At 39.8% G+C, this 18,965-nt stretch overlaps 1 protein-coding gene across 13 annotated transcripts in view; it reads right to left on the bottom strand.

The window, feature by feature from the left end:
• Positions 1–18,965, bottom strand: part of MAPK8 (mitogen-activated protein kinase 8) — a 185,838-nt gene that overhangs the window by 26,637 nt on the left and 140,236 nt on the right. Inside the window, exons 1-2 of one of the 13 annotated variants that reach the window (XM_080401696.1) lie at positions 17,772–18,960; positions 171–275 (exon numbers count right to left, since the gene is read on the bottom strand). The exons of 9 other annotated variants lie outside the window; for them this stretch is intronic. The gene's annotated coding sequence lies outside the window, so the exon portion shown is untranslated. Of the gene's footprint in view, positions 1–170; positions 14,617–17,771; positions 18,961–18,965 lie in introns of those variants that run through there. 3 more of the 13 variants (XM_080401700.1, XM_080401695.1, XM_080401697.1) reach the window with 3 other exon arrangements.

Genomic DNA, 18,965 nt, shown 5'->3' with positions numbered 1-18,965 from the left:
AGCAACTAGATGTCAATAGGAGACTTAAGATGGTCAGTTTCCACCCATCACTTCTTTTATAAAGCCTGATAAAGTTTAAGCTGTAAAAGCATGAAGACATATACACTGAACTTGCAGCCCCTTGAAAAGACAAGTAGCATCTATCTATGAAAGTACGTACTATGGCTAACCTTAAGAAGTATGGACATTTATAAACACGTTTCATTGACACCCCGTTCTCCTCATCATCCACAAGTAATACTGACAATGAAGGCTGATCACATTTCTTCACCCTGCTTTAAAATAAACATATTTAAAACAACAGGACGTTTTAAAGTAAAAGAAACTGTGCATACCGATTTTTGTATACAAATATGCAAACATCTGCCATTTACTTCTGTTTAAAGAAAGGCATGTATCTTAGCGTTTCTCAACAGGACTGTTCTATATAAACTTGCTGACTTCAAGGTATCTGGAAGATAATGCTGTATTTTAATGCTAATATCAAACTTTGTTTCTAATACAGAAAGCATTTGATTTATTAATCAAGATACAGCATAATGCACGGACAGTAGAAGTTAAAATGTTTTTCCAGTGCAGTCTAAATACATCGGTGAAAAAGAGGATAGAAAGGTATAGTGGGAAAGAGACTAGTTAATCCTTTGCTTACACAGCTTTCACTTAAAGTCCTACTGCAGGTGCATTAAAAACGTTAGAAATAGCCAGATGGACTCAGATGTAGATAAAACAAAAAACTCAATACATTTGGTAAACATGCCTTTGCTGAGTAAGTCTTTTCTTTAGAAGTCAGAGAGAGATGACTTGATGCTCATTGCAGACCCCATTTTATTTAATGCTTTTTACACCTATGATCTATACCACTGGACAGAGCTATAAAGAGGCCTCCCAAAGTAACAGAGCTTCAACTCTAACCAACACACTCCTGAACTGTAAATGAACCTAATGTATTCAAACCAGAGCTGGCACTGGTGCAGCTCAGTTGATATTTATGGCTCTGTGGAGCTTTTGGTACAGACACGGTTACCAGACCTGCGTACACTACATCATTACAGCTGGATGTGAGCAATCTCACATTTTGCTGTTTAAGATCAATCCAGGCTCATCTGCACCAGGACTCCAAGACATTTAGCTGAAGCAGCAGGCAATTACAAGAACTTGCCCAGCTCACCCAGGCCCTAAGTGTTGTATGTCCGAGTTAACCACAGCAAGTTTATGTATCCACAGTCAGAATTTAATTGGAGAAGTGTGTGCTTTCAACTAGACATCTCAGTATTTACCTTCAGTGCAGAACTACCATCAAGTAATATTTTCTTAGCTATCACACCTCTGCTAGCCCTCCTATGAATCAGATACCAAGTCCGTGCTTTTTACAGCAAGGATCACTTTAAAACCAACACATAATTATGCATGATGTTACTTCTCTTGCGCAGTGACCTGAATGCAGGCATACAGAGGAAGGGAAACGGAACAGGTTTTGTGGAAGAAAGGATCTCTCAGTTTACGTAAGAACACAAAGTATTTTATGACCTCTTCTGCACCTTTCCTTCACTAGATAGTGACAATTAACAGGAGAGCTTCAAAGGCTGCATTGCAAACTGACAAAACACATACATTTGAGAGATGTTTCTTCTTTTCAGACAAAGAAATGGAACCCAAGAGATAGTTCTCCCATGCTGGACATAGAAAGAGAATTAGCTAGAACACTGACAACTTAAAAGGTAGAGAAACATATGCTCCGTAGAGCTAAGTCTCCAAGACTGCTCATTAATTGCTGTTTTATACCTTTACTAGAAAATATAAAATGAAAATCCAGGTTTCATCCCATGCTACTGTGCACAATACCTTACCCTAAGTATCCTTTAATGTAAGAAATTATATGTATTCAGTTTTTTCCTACTGCAGTGAAGGAGCACAGAGAAGATATTTTCATACCCAAACACCTTGTCATATAATAAAGTATAAGAAATAAGAAAAATCATAGGAGGGAACAACCATCATTAGTTACACACTTTGCGTGGAATCAGACTTGGTTTTCATGTTCATGGTTTCTAAAGTAATCCTTCCCTAAGAGCAAGCATACAAGCAGTTAGCCTTAGAAGAAAATTAGGATGCTAAGCCAGCAAGCAGTCTTTGGGGCAAGATGCGTTTTAGGTACAACACAAATGCCAACCAAGACAGTGATCTACCTACACACACTGAAGACTGGGGGCTCCTGGGCAAAACTGTTCTACAGTTAAGGAAGGAGATTACTACACTAGCTGCTCAGAAGCAGGGTGACAAAAGATTAGGATCATGACAGTTAAAGAGAAGCAGAAATGGGAAAAGTTAATTTTAAAACAAAAAAATTGCACACATTAATTAGTATTATAATCAACATCATTATACCATAAACTACATATCAATGGTGATTCAGTAACTCCATTTAGAAGGGGATCTAACACTATCAAAACGAATATTCTGTAGGAATCTGTGGTTAACCTAGAGAAAGCCAGCAGTATCTCAAGTATACACTAGATTGCTACTGAAAGCAAGACAAATGTACAGTGTATGTAAAGCTGTTGCATTAATGAATTTTATTTAATTTCTTTGTGAAAATGCCATTCACACATAGCTGATTTGTATGCATCACGTTTGTGAATGCTTGTCTAGTTTTCAGCTGTCGCATTTAAAGGCTTCTGGACATCTGCTAAATGGATATAGCAAATAAAGCCCAGTTTTCAGATACTTAATAAAACAAATGCTTCATAGGCTCAAATTTAGGAAACTAACAAAAGCATTCTGTTTCTTAAAGGTCACTGCATAACTTGTTCAGTTATTCACAAAAGTAATTATGGTCTTAATAATATTTTCTTTTTCCATACTGCCCTTGAAATGGAAAGTTTCACAGTACTTCCAGCTCTGTTAAATGCTAACGCAGATAACGGATTTGGAAAAAGGAGTTAAAGCTAGCTGGGTGAACATTGCAGCAAGGTATTAGTAGACCATTATATATGAAATATGCTCATTGTTGACTGTAGGATTCATTTTCTTATCATTATGTATAGCTTTCAAATTACGCCTTCATGAAATCAGATGGTTTTGCGTTGAACAACTTCCACATACTTGCTTAAACTACTCCTAATGTTGACATGTATTTAACGAGGTCTCCAGCTTGTGCATAATTGATATGGAAGTGCTCTGCACATTATCTAAAGTACCTCTACATTACAGAAGTCCTCTGCTCGGCTTATGCCACTCACAGGAGGAGTGGCATAGCACAAAATTTCAAGTCTACAGCTCGATCTCAGGAGCTATTTTCTACAGGCAACTATTAAACAAAACCACAGATATGCTGAAGTGGTTCTGTTCCACAGGTCTGAAGTGCAGTGCAGGTACACTTCTTAACATAACAGTACATTTTAACGTATCTTTTGGGCACCAGAAAGTCCAACTTCACTAGTTACAGACGCACAAGCAAAGGAGGATACCAGATCTCAGTGTTCTTTCAGAAAAGTACTGAGGCAGGGGAAACCTGCATAAACACAAGGGCACATTTAAATTTCCATGTTATGACATGCCTACTGCTTTCAAGTTCAGAAAAGGGTAAGTGACTTCAGTTTGCCTGAAGACAAGAAATTTAAGGCACATTTGACTTCTATAAAATTCAGGAGTGCTGTTTTCTTTTATGATACTGATTCTTTACAGAAATTGCAAAGCTGATTTCTTGATTTCCAAGAAGCTATTGAAAATTTACAGTAAATAGATGTCTTTCTCCACTAAAGATGATAATCTCAGAAAAGATGACAGGTTTGGTATAGAAAAATAAATATGGCTTTAAAGCAACATTTGAGTATGCAGTATCAAAATGAATCTTCAGAGAATATAATATGGGCTGTTTGTATCAATGAATTACCTCAGCGGTTCAGCAATCATCATTACCAGATTGATAAATCTCTTGGGAAGACTTAGAGCCCTCTCTGTTAAACTCTATTCTCAGTACATTTTACAGGAAACAGCTATGCAGAATCCTAAATTAACAATGCATGAAATCTATTAATACTAATGTCATCTTTCCAGTGATTCAATGTTGCAGTTTACAGGTTCATAGAGTAGCTCTAACCACACGCTGCAGCCAGATCACGTGACTACTTTTTCTAGTCATCTAGAAAACTAGATAGTTTTCTTCATAGCTATCTGTCATCTCATCTGAATATTAAGACAGTAACTGTAATTTGAGGAATCCACTAAGAAAGGGAGGACATTAAAAAAACCACACCCTTCCCCACTCCTGTAGCCTTTTCTTGGCTAATATTTACCTTATTACAGTTTCCATAAAAAGATCACCTCATTGAATGCAATTGCAATTTGCATTCCAAAAATCACTTGGAGCCCCAGTCAGTATCAAGGAGATGTCGACCACTTAAACAGCACAGGCTTACACAACAGCACCCACACTCCATACTGAATTCCAATTCAAACCTGCACAGTGACCCCTCTCCCAGCTATAAAAAAGTAAAATAAAGACATTCATAAAATTAAAATGAAAATTGGGTTTATTATTAAATACAAAACATTCTGCATATAGGATAGTTTGGGAGCACAGGAGACTAAACAGAGGAGGAAGCATGTCTTCCCTTTGACAGGGAAGATCAACAAATGACATTGCTTGGAATAGAATCTTTACATTAAATTGGTTTTATAAGCTACTTGTAAAATATCAAAGATTCAATTTCCTGTTCTAAGATCTTAATCTGGTCAATTAAGAAGTCTATACTTATTTCTTTATCGGTTGTAAATACAGATTCCCTTAGTAAAATCTAAAATTCTGCTAAACTCAGTACTTCGTATTGTCTACAGAAGAGCATTCCAAGGGCCTGCTATCACTTCTCGAAAGAGGCACTCCCAAAACAAGTCTGATAATCTGATTTTAATCTCCACAACTGTTGTCCTTCCCCTTCTGTTTGGAACAGACAAGTAATCCTATTACCTCACAAACAGGGAACTTTCTTACACCTATCATCTCCAGATGTAACTATAAAAGAAATGTGACCTCAAAAATTGCAAGGTGCTGTGAGTCTTCACCCAGATTAGCAGTGACTGAAGGCAGGAACTCAAAGAAAACTAAGCATTTTTAAGACTGAACATGCTTAAGTACATATGGTCGCTTCAGTGTTCACAGAGAACCTTTTGCAGATGAGGTACTTTCAGATGCTCTAAGGCAGGCCACCTTCTTGCAATACCTACAACTCTCCAGTCTTTGGGTTGCTTCTGCTCTCTAGTCCCATACTTCTCCCCACAGACATAACAGTACACACTATCCATTCCTTATTTCCTTTTCCACCTCAAAAATACTTGCATCTTATACTCTGGCAAGTCCAACTTTGGGGACAACTTCCATTTCCAGCTTTGAACAGGCTGTTTAAATGGGTTTTTCTATGCTTCCTCAAAACATAGGCAGTTCCTTAAATCCTCACAAACTCCAGACCATGCACTTCATACTTAGGCAAGAAACTACGCCTCTCCTATAACTGTTTAAAAATATCAAGACAGCCCGGACTACCTTGGAAAAAGGAATCTTTCTAATTGCCACTTACGACTGTGGATTATGGAAGAAAAACTAGTTTTTAAAAAGTGCATTTCCAGATCCTGAATCAAAACAGAAACATATATTTAAGATTTACTAAGGATACCATGAAGACAAAAGGAACAACAAAGAAGAGCCTGAACTAGTAGAGGAAGATTTTGGTGGTTTTTTCCCCATCTGTAAAACGCACAGTGAGGAAGAGGCAGGAGACGAGTATCCAAGCACACAAAGGATGAACTAATCTAGGCGGACACCAGGGCTGCCTCCAGAGCTGCCGATAAATGCTAGTCACCTTCTCAGTCATTCAGAGAAGTGCTTCAGCATACACCCAGGCACAGCCCTCTATTTTTGCTTCTTGCAAAAATGGGTGAACTTGTAAATGCTATTATAGTAGAATTTGAGGGGCAGGAAAGAAGAAAACTTCTTCACAGAAACCCAACCAACAACTTTTTTAAAATTACTTTCAGTGAGCTTCCTGCAATTTAAATCTTCCCCAGCCTAGTATTTCCACATTTTATGAACTGTGATGCCCAAGCCAGACATTGTGTTGTCCACTGTATAAAAATAACTCCAGTATGTTATGGAAGGGGGTAGAATGCTTCCATAAAATTTCACACCTACTGAAAGTCAGCTTCCAGCTTAGGGACAGACTAGAAGTTATTAAAAGAAAAAAACACACCATACAAATAAGGATAGCAAATGCATGTTTCATTTTACATCTTAATTAGCCTGACCTGCTCCTTCTTCTGGCCACTTTAGTTAGTGAATGACCCCCATAGAAGTGCCATGACAGCAGCTGCAGGACCAGGACAGAGCCCAGGTAAACAGCCTGACCTACCAACACCGCCAGCATTTGGGAGCTTCCTTGTTTGCTTTGGAGGGAGGAAAGGGAAAGGAGAGTTACTACTGGAAGCCAGTCAGGGATTTCTCCAAGGAAGATGAACACATGATTTCCCAAGCAGAGATCTTCAGTAGCAGCTGCTGGCAAAGGGAAATGAGTTTTCCTTTTTCATGTTGTTCCTTGTCCTTTCTTGAACAAGGCAATTTCACCAAGGCCGAGGACACATTCTGTGGTGTCACTGAAGCTAGGACGCCCTAGGGATTATATTTGCAGGGTTAGTCATACAGGCAGGAACTGGAGGCTGGCATGTTCTCTAGCACTGCTCCTGTCAGGCTCATCTGGTCCATACCATAGTGCCTCTGCCAAAAGTAAAGTTTCCACAAAGCAGCGTGTTATTTCGGGAACCTCACCCCAAGTGTTTCACAAGCCATGATGAAACACTAATAATGAAACCAGGATTGAGCTCAAACAGCTAATTTCCAACATTATGTTTTATGCACCAGTGCTTAAAATTGTGTTCAAATACTAGGTAGCCAGGAATAGCAATCAGTCACAGGCTGTGGTCATCAGTGCCAAAAATTTAACGGCTGAACCTGAAACTGGGGAACCTTAAGTTGGAGGAAGTGAGCAGCACTCAGTGATTTTTGTATTAGGCAACCAGGACTTAAGCTCTTCTGTTTCCATGTTTCAAGTTACTTCAAACAGCCTGATATAATGTCAGAAGTAATTAACAATTCAAAAGTTGTTTAACAGTAAGGAAAGACCTATGACTGGCAGCAACAAACTGAAGACAGTAACTAGCAGGATACTGGCATTTGTCTAGAAACAGGCAGTGTAAGATCACATGCAAACATGTAGAAAGCCACAAAGCCAATTCCTGTTGTTAAACAGTGCTCCAGCTGAACCATTTCCTAGCGCTGCTCGGCCAGCTGGCATGCAAGGAACCACCAAAGCTCCAACAGCAATTTCACACACTGCTCCCCGTGGAGCGCAGGCCAGGCCAACGTGTCCACTTCACATCACATTTTCCTCAGAAACTCAAAGCATGTATTTATGCAAACCCAATATCAAACATCAATATCTTCTAACGTGGTTTAAGAAAACGCTACTCCTGAACGGGGGTCAGCAGCATCAACTTCAAATGCTGAACCTTCACTCACAACTTTTGAGTATGCTTTATATAAAAATCAGTATTAAACTGCTACGCACATTTCTGAAGAGAATTCTCATATTGTGAAACATCTTACAGAATATCCAAAATATGACAATCATTATCGTTTCTGATGCTCTTAGAACATTTGTTTTGTTTAACATTGAATTAAATTCAGCTGAGAACTGAATTCTTTAGTCAAACGCACCACACACCTTGCACAAGCAGGAAAAAGAACCACCAAGTAACAAATATACACACACTAAATTATTGACAACATGTTTTGCAGTGATTCTCTTTTCCAAACAGACATTTTTCTGTTTTATCAATAAAGCTTTTGTTGAGAAGATTTCACTTAATCCACCTTCCTACTCTTGCACCTCAATTTCTATACATTCTAAAATACTGCCACATCATGCCAGTCTATAAGCTAAAGCCCCTCCACTGTGAAAAATAACAGCATATAGTAGTCATTCATGAAGAGCTAAGATAATGTTTGTTAATGACACAGAGACAATAAAAAGAGATCGCCACAGAGCACAGGAAAGAAAATGCATGGGGCTGCATGTTTCTATTTACCTTCTACACGGTCACATTACCTAAAACAGGTTAAGTGACCTCACCTCTGGCATTTTTAGTACTCCTCAGTTTTATCTCCCCTTTACAACAGTCACTAAAGCAGCTGGTCACAGATGAAAATTATCCATAGACTGTTGGTTTAGGCCCTGCCTAGCAATTATGTAAAACACACATTATGGACACCACCAGCTCTAGCTTGGTAACATGGGAGGCTGAAGTAAAACAAAATTAAGATTCAGAAAACAGAAGAATAGGAAGTCAAAATACATAGCAGAGTCTACAAATCAGACTTACAGTAGCCCAAAAGTAAGGAAAGAAAGAAATGGAAGTGAATGCATGCTATCATCTCCATGAAAAGATGTGAAAATTTGCGTTTGCATATCTACCATTCATCCAGCCATTTCTCTCTCCTCTAAGGATGCAGGGAAGCCTGCTGGTTTGTGACAGGGGAGATGAAACCTGATACTTCATCATCTGTGAATATGATACTATCCAGATTTCCTGGTTTCTGGAATACATTTTTCAAAAAGGTATGTATTCTGAACACAAAGCAATCTCTAGAGAGAGCCACCAACATAAGCATTTAAAACACCCTGAAAACTAAGAGTTAGGAAGTTTAAGATTTACCCAAACTTTATCTGAGGCTTACAAATTGAGTTTGGTGATAGTCAATCAGCTCTGGTTATCAAATCAGCAACAAACAAGACAGCAGCATATACAACCTCCCAGCTCTCATGGTCAAGTCAGCTCCTGTAACCTGACCAGTAAATCAACAGAGGCGTTCTGGAGTACCAGTGCACACTCTCTGGAGAGTCCTAATCTGTGGCAAATAGCATTTAACATACATATCCTTGCCAAGTTATAAATCACTTCTGATTTAGTTTATTACAATGACACTCTGCTACTATATGGTATTCTGTTCCATAAGGTTTCCAGAGTTTTGTATTTTGTGATAAGGGTATATATGACACAGATCAACATAGGAGGTGGCATAGTGAAATGATACACTGCAGAGTTTCTCTACTCTTAAACATTTTTTTTTAAGAAGTGATTAGACAGCAGCAGAGATTCTTTCAGATAAGTATCTTCCTCTTTAAAGAGGTTTTAGATTCACAAGCCAGTAGGACATAAATGAAGAGACAGACAGGCTGCAGCACACAATATGAAACAGCCACTAAACTGGCATTTCTAATGTTGAAGATTCTCACCCTACCTTGTCTCTCAATGTTTTTAATGGACTGCTGAACTGTGACTTTAATTAATCACAAAAGAAAATTTAATAGATAGCATTTTTCTAGAACAAGCATTATCAGAAGGAATAGTGCTACATCTACCAAAAAAATTACCACTTTGCAAAGACTATGCTGTGCTACATCTCATAGGAGAGTATCTCTAGAGCTTCTTCAGTGTCACATTAAGCTCCACTACAGATGGTTACATGATGAATCCTATTATCACAATATATGAAGTAACACTTAACAACTGTCTCATGCAGGTCAGTTTTGCCACAGAACAGATAAACCAGAACGGCTCCATCATAAGAAAACATGTAATTCTGCAGTTTGGCAAAGAAGCTGTTATGACAGCAGATTAAAAGACTATTCTTAGCAAAACTCTCTTTTTCAGAAATAATAGGATAAGGCAAGGATCTTCCAATTCCTTAATCCTTTTGCAAATAAAAGATTAAACAAAAGGACAGTAGATGGGGAGAAAATCAAGGTAAACATTTTTTAAAAGCCTTAAAATATTCAGGTTTATGACAGGGCATTATTTGTCACTTTTTTTATTTTAAATAATACTCTTAAAATCTGAAATCAGGGAAAATTCAGTGAAGCAAGACTTCAAAAAGCTGTCCTATTTTAAGTACCAAATTCAATTGTGTCAGAAGTGCAATCTGAACACATGCTGCTAGACCCAGAAACTAGGTTAAAAATCCCACTTAAACCATCATCCTGCCAAACAACTGGAACTACTGTATTCAAGGGAATGCTATTCCATATTGCTTTATATACCTCCCTCCTGTGCAAGATCATACGTCATGGCCCTTACTCAGGTACATGAAAAAGGCTAACTGTAATCTAACTTGAAATTCATGAGAAGAGAATAAGTTATTAATCTTGGCACTATATTGTTTCAGCTAACTATCTAAGGGACTGTTAATTCTAACTGTACCACAAAATTTTGGCTGCATATGCTAGTCCTCTGCCCAACCAGTAATGTGGAATGAATAGGGAACCCGGCAGCAAAGTACATCAGTAAATATGATTCAAGAGTACTTCATTGAGATCTGCACTAGGTTAGAAGCAAAGTCCCAATCCAGGATTACTCTGGGATAGGAGGAAATGCTTGGGGTTTAACCTCTTTTGGTAGGGAAAGATGAAGCATATGAAACTGTTTCAGCAGAAGAAACAGATCAAAAAATTCTCTAATTTTTTTTTAAAGGACAAAAGCAAACAAAAGATAGCAAGTGACCTAAAATAATCAGTAAATATCAGTGAAGAGCACAATAGCTACAGAGTATCAGAGGAAGCAAGGAGTTGCAAAACATCTGCGGAAAAAAGGTTTTCAGAATGTTTTAAAACTACATTTAAGAATCACATCAATAGTTCCACAAAAAATAAATACATCTCAAAATGTTTTAAATCCCAGCTACAAAAACTCAGAATGCAATTATGAATGTGCTACCTTCACTAATTGAATCATTTATCTATTAAGTACAAGCAGATGAACATGTTATGAAAACCTGTCTAAAATATTTGGCAGAAAATATCTCAGCAGTAAGACCTTTAGAATGGAACAAAAAACTCCAAAACATATTACAGCCTTAGCCCTGACAATTCCTTCAGATACCTCCCATAATGCAGTATAGTACTTTGCACAATAATTTACTGGAAGTGGGGTGGGAAGGACGGCAGCAAATTTCAAAATAAAGGCTATGCTTTCTAGATAGTTTGTAGGAAACTACACCAACCTACAAGATTCATTACCAGCGTCAACAATCTGCTCTGTTGTCCCATTTCTCTTAAGACTTCAGTAGTGCCTGACACTGTGTACCAGCAAAAAAAAGTCCTAAGACAGAAATCTCCAAACGAAGAAGGCTTTGAGAATTCCCATTCTTTAAACAAGAACAAAAAAAAAACAACCTTCAGAAGCATTGCTGGCTATGCACATGAAGAGACGCGATGAGAAATTTTCTGAAGAAAACGAAGTATTTCAAATAAACTACAAGAGGGGGAGAATAAACTAGCTCTAGTCACATCAAGATTTTCTGGTTTCCCCACAATACCATTTTAATATTAATGAAACCCTTTTATGTCCAACATAATCTTACTAGAAACTGAACTGTCTTTTTTTTCTCCCCATCTCAACATAGAAGCAGCACAAGAATCCTGTAATGCTTCAATTTAATAAACAGCAAAAGAAACCCTAGCTATTATTCCACAAGGAGTTCTGCATCACAGCAACTGGGCAAATGAAAGTCACTTGCTGTTGGAAGGCTTTGCGGCTCACTCAATGAACCACTGCCATGCACAAGAACCTTCCTGCTACTGTGTCTCCTGAGTATCCATTCTTGGCACTAAATGAAACAAGTGAACCTAGCCCACACCCTTCTAATAAAGCTTTTTAGGACATCATGTTACTGTCCTTCCTACTCCAAAGGTGACTAGGATGTTTCTCACCATCCAAAACATTCACACAACGAACAGTCAAGAATTTCTCCAGATTCACACTGATCCATGTCAGCCACGGCATTCACTTTTACTGCTTCCATAACTAAAAATTAGGATTACATGCTTGAAAGTATGTTTGTACTTTTATACCCAAGATCCTGCAAGTAAGCATCATCAGTGTTAACTTTGCTCCAACATAGTGTTAGGCATTAAAGCTATTAAAGAATCCATCTAGGGCTTGCAAGGGTGTGCCATGCCCAACTTCCCCACAGCTCAACTGTCACACATGAGTACCTGTAATCACATACTTAACTACCTGCATGTTCAAAGCCCAGGCCAGCGGCTTGGCTAAGACAAAACAGTCACTCTGGGTTGTAACTTTGTATTCTGCTCACCACCCTTTCCCTAAGATTTCTGGTTAACTTTACTAAATGGAGAAGTATGTAAGAATTAACAGAAGCAAATGAGCTGCAGGATGCCGTCTTCTCAAGGCAGCACAAGTATTAAGGACATCAGCACGGAAAGATTTACGGATGTGCCATGGCTTGCTCTTTCTCCCATCTGCCAGCCCTACCACCTCTCTAACAGTCATGAACCGCTACTGTGACCAACTGGAAATCAGAGCTGGTTTCCTCCATGAAGCTACTTCCTGGAGTAACCATGCTCCAGCTAAGTGTAAGGAACAGTCATCCATCCAGCAGGAAGATCAAAGCCTTGCCGCAGCCAACGTGCTCCTCCACTACAGAAAGCAAGACCTGGACAAACTTCAGCTGGCTACTAGGCTGCTTTTCACTGCAGGCTGTTCCTTTGGAGATGGGGTTTTATGTTTATCACAGTGATCACAGGCACGATAGGTACCATAATCTTTTTTTTTTTTTTTTTTTTTTTTTTTGTCCTTTATGCTAGCCTGCAAGCACTTCTGGCCTACTCAGCTGGAAAGTTCTATGCAGGGCAGAGAAATGCCAGTATTGCCACCAGCAGACTTGAAGATGCTTATCACATCTCATTACTCTTCCCTCCACAATTTCCACCTCAGTTCTGAGCAGCCTTGTTTATCTATACCACTGTGCCTTTGTTTTACTAACTTCCTCAAAGCTGCTTTAAAAACAATTAAAAAAAATTAATATATCTGTAAATAGTAGAATCATACTATGGCTTGAAAACAACCTCTGGAGATCATCCACCTGCTCAGAACAAGTAGAACTTCAAATCTGTATTCCTATCAAGCTGCCCTGGACCTTGTCCAGTCCTAAGTCTCCATCGACAGAGATTCTGTGGCCTCTCCAGACTTGGTGAAGCCCTCACCCATTCCCATGCATCAACACACTCCTTTCATGTCCTACTGAAAGTTCCATTCTTATATCTTGTGACCATTCACTCATCTTTACACTTCTGAGGGGAGAAGAGTGGTTCCATCATCTCTATAAGCCCTTGCTTAAAGATAGTTAAATACCACAATTACATTCTCCCTTAGCCTTCTCTTCCTTGGGCTGCAAACCCAGTCCCACCTCTACCCTCAGATGTTCCAGCCCCCAACTATCTGAGCAACTCAGTGCTGGACTCCCTCATTTGTCTGTCTCTCACAGGATGCATGTGTGGTTTACTGGTCAGCACTGCAGCTGGAGCTTCACAGCTGCCCCACAGATGGGAACAGTTCCTTCCCTGTACCTCTTGGCCAGGCTTTCTAATGCAGCCCCGTAAGTAATTAGCCTTGAGGGCCGGAGTCACACTACTGGCTCCTGGTCAGCTTCTCATTCATTAGGAGCGCCAGGTCCCCTTCTGGAAGAGCTGCTGCCCAGCCAGCAGCTCCCAGCAACCACCAGCAGCAGAACCATTTTCAGTTTATGCACCTACATGCATAGGGACAGACACACTTACAGAGCTGGGCATTTCCATGACTTTGAGATCACAGTTAAGAAACATGAAACATAATGTTCATTTTCTTATTTTCACAACAACGAAAACACCAGACCAAAGACATTTCAGGTTTTGTTCAGCAGACTGAACTACAAGGCAGATATTTGTATGGACACGGACTACAAAGATGCTAACACACATTTTAGCCATAGTTTGTAGTTAAAAGAATAAATATTAGGTTAAGACATTTTCCTGCATGCTTTTAAGATCTATAGTTTAAAAGAAAGCTTGGTATAATGTCAACACAATCAAGTAATGGAAGGTTATCAGAGTTGGGTTTTGGTTGGTTGGTTTTTTTAATATTCAAAATCAATAATTAAGTTTATAGGCTTTCCAGAAGCACTGTAGCATTAACATTTGCCCTTTAACTGTACACACGTATTAGCACATATACACTATTTGCTTGCAACACAAATATCATTAAAGTATATTTTCTGCCAGTCATCATTTTAGCATTAGTCTACAATATCCAACTGAAAATGATTAATAAGCATCCCATTTATTCACATATAACCAGCATTTAACAATATGGACAACAACTATGAAGTATATTTCAGTATCAAGCTTACAGACAATCAATTCATACAGAAAAGGATTAGGATTTAATCACTTGAAAAAAGTATCTAAAGTTAAGAAGTGTGTTGCTATTAATTTTAAGTTTGGTACACCAAGATCATTATCTCCTCACACATAAAACAAAGAAAAATGGAGGCCTTAGAAAAACCTTACAAAATAAATAATCGTCAAGGTAACAGGACTATATAAACAGCTGGTTAGACAGTTCTCCACGCTGATATGACTCAACGTCGTTAATGGATCTCACAATTTGATGCAGTCAGCTCCAGTCTCTTAGAAGACTTCTCACCCAAAGGCTTTGTAGTATCTATAGCAGAAGCAAACTTCTACTCACTGTTGGCTGTATGATAAGCTGGAGGGTTCCTCATGCTACACAGAACGGAAGAGTCTTCCGGCTCACAAAAGGAGGCTTGCTACTCTGTGCTTGGTGTGTTCCTTGAGCTCACACATCGAGGAAATCTTAAACAATATTTTAGAAGTGTGAAGCAACTCTAATTGGTTTTGTTTTCTGACTTAATTCTTCAAATTCAAGTAACTATTCCCTTTAATGCAAGGTTATATCATGCATAGCTACACTTACTGCTATTTACTACCCATAAATTTCAAGTGTTATTTATTGGCAATACATACCACCCATCACCAAGTCATCATGAGTTTCTCAGCATCATCTTCAAATTCTTCTAAGACAGCACACTTCTTAAAAACATCACCATTCACTAAGAAAGGTACAGTTTTGCCACAGGATAAACTTGTACAGATGAACAGTACTAAGCAAATTCCACTAAATATTTGATAAATACAAACAACCTGGGAAAATACTCAGTGACCTACATCTGCAGTCCCACATTTTGAGTAAGAGTTGACAGAGAGTAGGGTACGTTCAACTGGTTTTTTTTTTCCTGAAGACTTCATGTATTACTGAGATACAATAAGCTGGGGAAAGCTATAGTAAGGAAAGTTTTGAACACTGAATTAGAAGCTGCCCCTACACCAAGCAGATTAACCCAAAAGATAAATGTTACATATTTTTGAAGTGCCACAAAAGATAAGTGAGATTTGCATTCCTACATGCAAAAATGAAGTCCTAAAATTGTTAATATTTTCCTATTCACAAACACAGTATTTAAAGAAAGCTGAAAACAGTTATCAGCACTGCGAGGATGCATCTTCTGCCTCAGTCCAAAAACTTCCAGATTGTTTGATTTAAGGGCCCCTATTGATACTACACATACGCTCTGAAACAATTAATACAGCTACGTGCAGAACATTTCCATCCACACAAAGTTACCGACTCATAACTTCTGGATGAACATTCATTACCAAACACATACTCGTTCCCAATTCATTTTGCACTCTACAATGCATGCAAGAAACCAAAATACACGTCTATCAGAATGCTTTTCAGTAACTGCAGCAGAAGACCAAGCCCACAAATGGATCTTTAAACAAGCACTTCTCAACAAAAAAGATGTTTGTCCACTTCCATCACTTCAGTCTTCCAGCAACCACTACTTGATCTGTAAAAACCTTTGTGCATATGCATGACTGATAGCAATCCCCACCTAAGCAGCCTCTTGTCTTCCAACTTTGCAAGGGCAGTGCTGTTTATTCAGACACATAAGGGAATTAATCAGGCTGAAACATAGTCTAATTGAAAGATTTTTTTCAGCTAGATCAGTTAGCTCCTTGATCTATCTTGCCACACAGCAGCTGGCAAGAAAGAACAGCAGGTAACAAACTGCTTAAGCAGGGTAGCCACAGAACTTGAAACTATGCTGTGATGTTATAGAAATATAAACACCTACAATTGCTCTGAAAACTCAAGGACTGTATCAACCAAGCATCTTCTGCTGACACTACAGTCACTATCAAAAAGAATATATGCAAATAAAAATGACTATTGCTGCATTTTCATACAAATATACTTTATAATGGAGCAATGAATGCCTCCAAGTTTAGCTCATCTTTTCACGAGGATAGCCCCAAAGGGCCTTTATTCAATTTAAAGGTGAATTTCCATCTCCATTTAAATAAGGGGATTCCTAAAAGATTTGAAAACTACACATTCAGATGCTTAAATCAAAGCAAGAATTGTTTTTCAGCATCCATGTCCAAACTGTGGTGAATTTCACAGCAGGTAAACAGCATAAGTAGTCTCAACTGGACTTTTTAAGACCTTTCAAAAGCCAAGAGATCCTTCTGTAACAAACAGATGCCTACTTCTGCAGGTTTTGAATTAAGGACTAAGGTGTGTTTTAAAGGAAACACAGCAATAAAATACATTTAGCCTTTATTAAAAAAAACCCACAGATTAGTCTAATTTTCAGCAATGAACATACTACACATACATACAGTACTTTTTTCCCCAAGGGAGGTGGGTGGGAAATTAAGTTTAAGAAATAGCACACCATAATTTTCAGCAGAACTATCAAGGAGGACAGTTATATTAGTCCAGAATACTGGATCAAACCTCAGAAATGATGAATTGGGCATGTACTTTCCAAGCATCTTTTAAATAATAAGCATTCAAACAATGAAGGCCTTAGAGGAAGGATGAAAAAGAAACCAAACCCACATATACAGTGAACAAATAACCAGGTAGCATTATAATCTCAATTACTACCCCATTAGCTCATGGCCTAAAAAATAAAAAAACCAAACAAACCATGAAATAAACACATCATTTCAGGTAAGTAGCAGGCAGAAAATAAATTCAGTTGTTAAAGTCTCCAAACACTTGCTTATCGCCTAATATTTGCATAACAATCACCAATATAACAAGTTTACCTAAAACCTTTGCAAAGGAGGTTACCCATAAAGCCAGTAAAGGCCTTGGTGCCTAAAGAGCGGGGTTAAAAGTTAGAACACAAAAGCCACATACAAAAAGCAACTCTACACCTGTCTAGAATAAGCAGTCCAAAACCACTGGACTCAGAACCATATTAGATCATCTTACTACTGTTTCCGACTAAAAGTCTCCATGAAGTATATGGCAGCCCACAAGATTACTTTGAATGCTTATACAAGCTAACGGTCCAAAAAGCTTGGGAACTTCTGCACTGGAAGACACCATCAAAATTCCTTTTTCAAAGCGATGACAAAACAACATCGTACACCCTCTGCAACTCTGGATTAGTCTCATTCAGCAAATGTTTCTCTCTCCCTTCTCCCATAAAAACTTCGCACAGCTGGCCCTGAAAACTATCGAGATCTGACAGGCAGCCTGCAATGTCTAGTCCCTGAACCAGCATCACGTCTTCCGCAGAGCTCCATACCTGCATCCTGCTATCCAACTAGTCTATGTTACACATCTTTGAACCAAGTGGGGAAAAAAGACAAGATGGCTGCCCCCACAGAATGAGATCAAAGCAGGGGACTATTTGAAATCCAACATATTTTTTATAACTACTATTAGAAGAATTGAGTTTCCCTTCATTATATACAAGGAACGCTCAGTTCAGTCAGTGAACTCACTTTGACAGTATCCTTAACTAGGTTTGGCCCAGTTTCTCTTCACGTGGCAGTTTAAGCCATCATACCTGCAAATACATAAAGATGCATGTCATATACACTCTGCCCTAGAGGTACATTTGCTGCCATCTCCAGAAGCGAGACCATGTCTTGCGTGGCCGGTGAGACCATCATTGGTTAAGCCCCCACACCTGTAAGTAAAACCCAGCTGCAAGTCAAACCCAGCTGCGAGGAGTAAGCTTGCTCAATTCCACATGCACATGCCCTAGGGCAAGTAATACTTTCCTTCCCCGAACAAGCAAAACATCCTTTGTGTTTACACTGTCAGACAGGCCAAAGCGTGTAGGATTTTTCGATTGTCTGAAAGACTTCAACAAGCCAGTTCCATACAACATCGAATTTCGAAAACCATTATTGTAGCTCATAAACGATCGAGTGGGATTTGTATTTGCACGTTATTAGTGGTGCTCAGGTTAAACTTGACGGAACCGCTCCAGGTAGAAAGGCATAAAGAACCAGGCTTTGGGAGTAAAACTGGATGCTGCTAGCGACACGGAGACCATAAAGATCAAAAGAAATTCTGCAGAGACAGCTCACTCCTCTTGCAAGAAAAGTAAGAATTAAATGGCAAAATAATCAAAGCCACCACCGGGCTCCCCCAAGCCCCTCTGTCTGGAGCAGTTACATTACCCCAGAGGAGCGCTTTCTGCTTTAAGAGGCATTTCAGAAGCAAGGTCACGGGAGCTGCCCACCGAGGCGGCAGGCTCGCCCGCAGGCTGCTCCCGCCGCCCCGAGCGCTGACCCGGCCTTCCCCGAGGCCCGGCGGGCGCCCGGGCTGGAAGCAGACGCCAGCCCGGCCTGCCCGGGTGCCCCCGCTGCCAGGAGGAGGAGGAGCCCCGCGCCGAGCCTCCTGCCCCTCCTGCCACACCAACAAAGAGGCCCCCGCCATTATCCGGCGAGGCCCCTCCGCCCCCCCCAGGCCCCCAGCAGCCACGGAAGGTCACCGGAGCAGAGCGCCCCGCACCGCCCGCCTCCGGGCGAGGGCAGGGGCCGCCCTCAGCCCCCTGCCCGCCCGCCGCTGCCCCGCCGAAACGTAAACAAAACGCCCGGGCCCAGGCCCGGCCCCCGCGGTGCGGCCGCTCGCTCGCGCACCGGCCCGGCCCCACCGCCCCCCGTCGCCCCAGCGGGGCCGCAGCC

This window comes from Falco punctatus (assembly GCF_963210335.1).
Source record: "Falco punctatus genome assembly, chromosome: 9".
NCBI classification, from domain to species: Eukaryota; Metazoa; Chordata; class Aves; order Falconiformes; family Falconidae; genus Falco; species Falco punctatus.
Note: the sequence above shows the minus strand (reverse complement) of the source record. Positions and strands in the feature narration are given on the sequence as shown.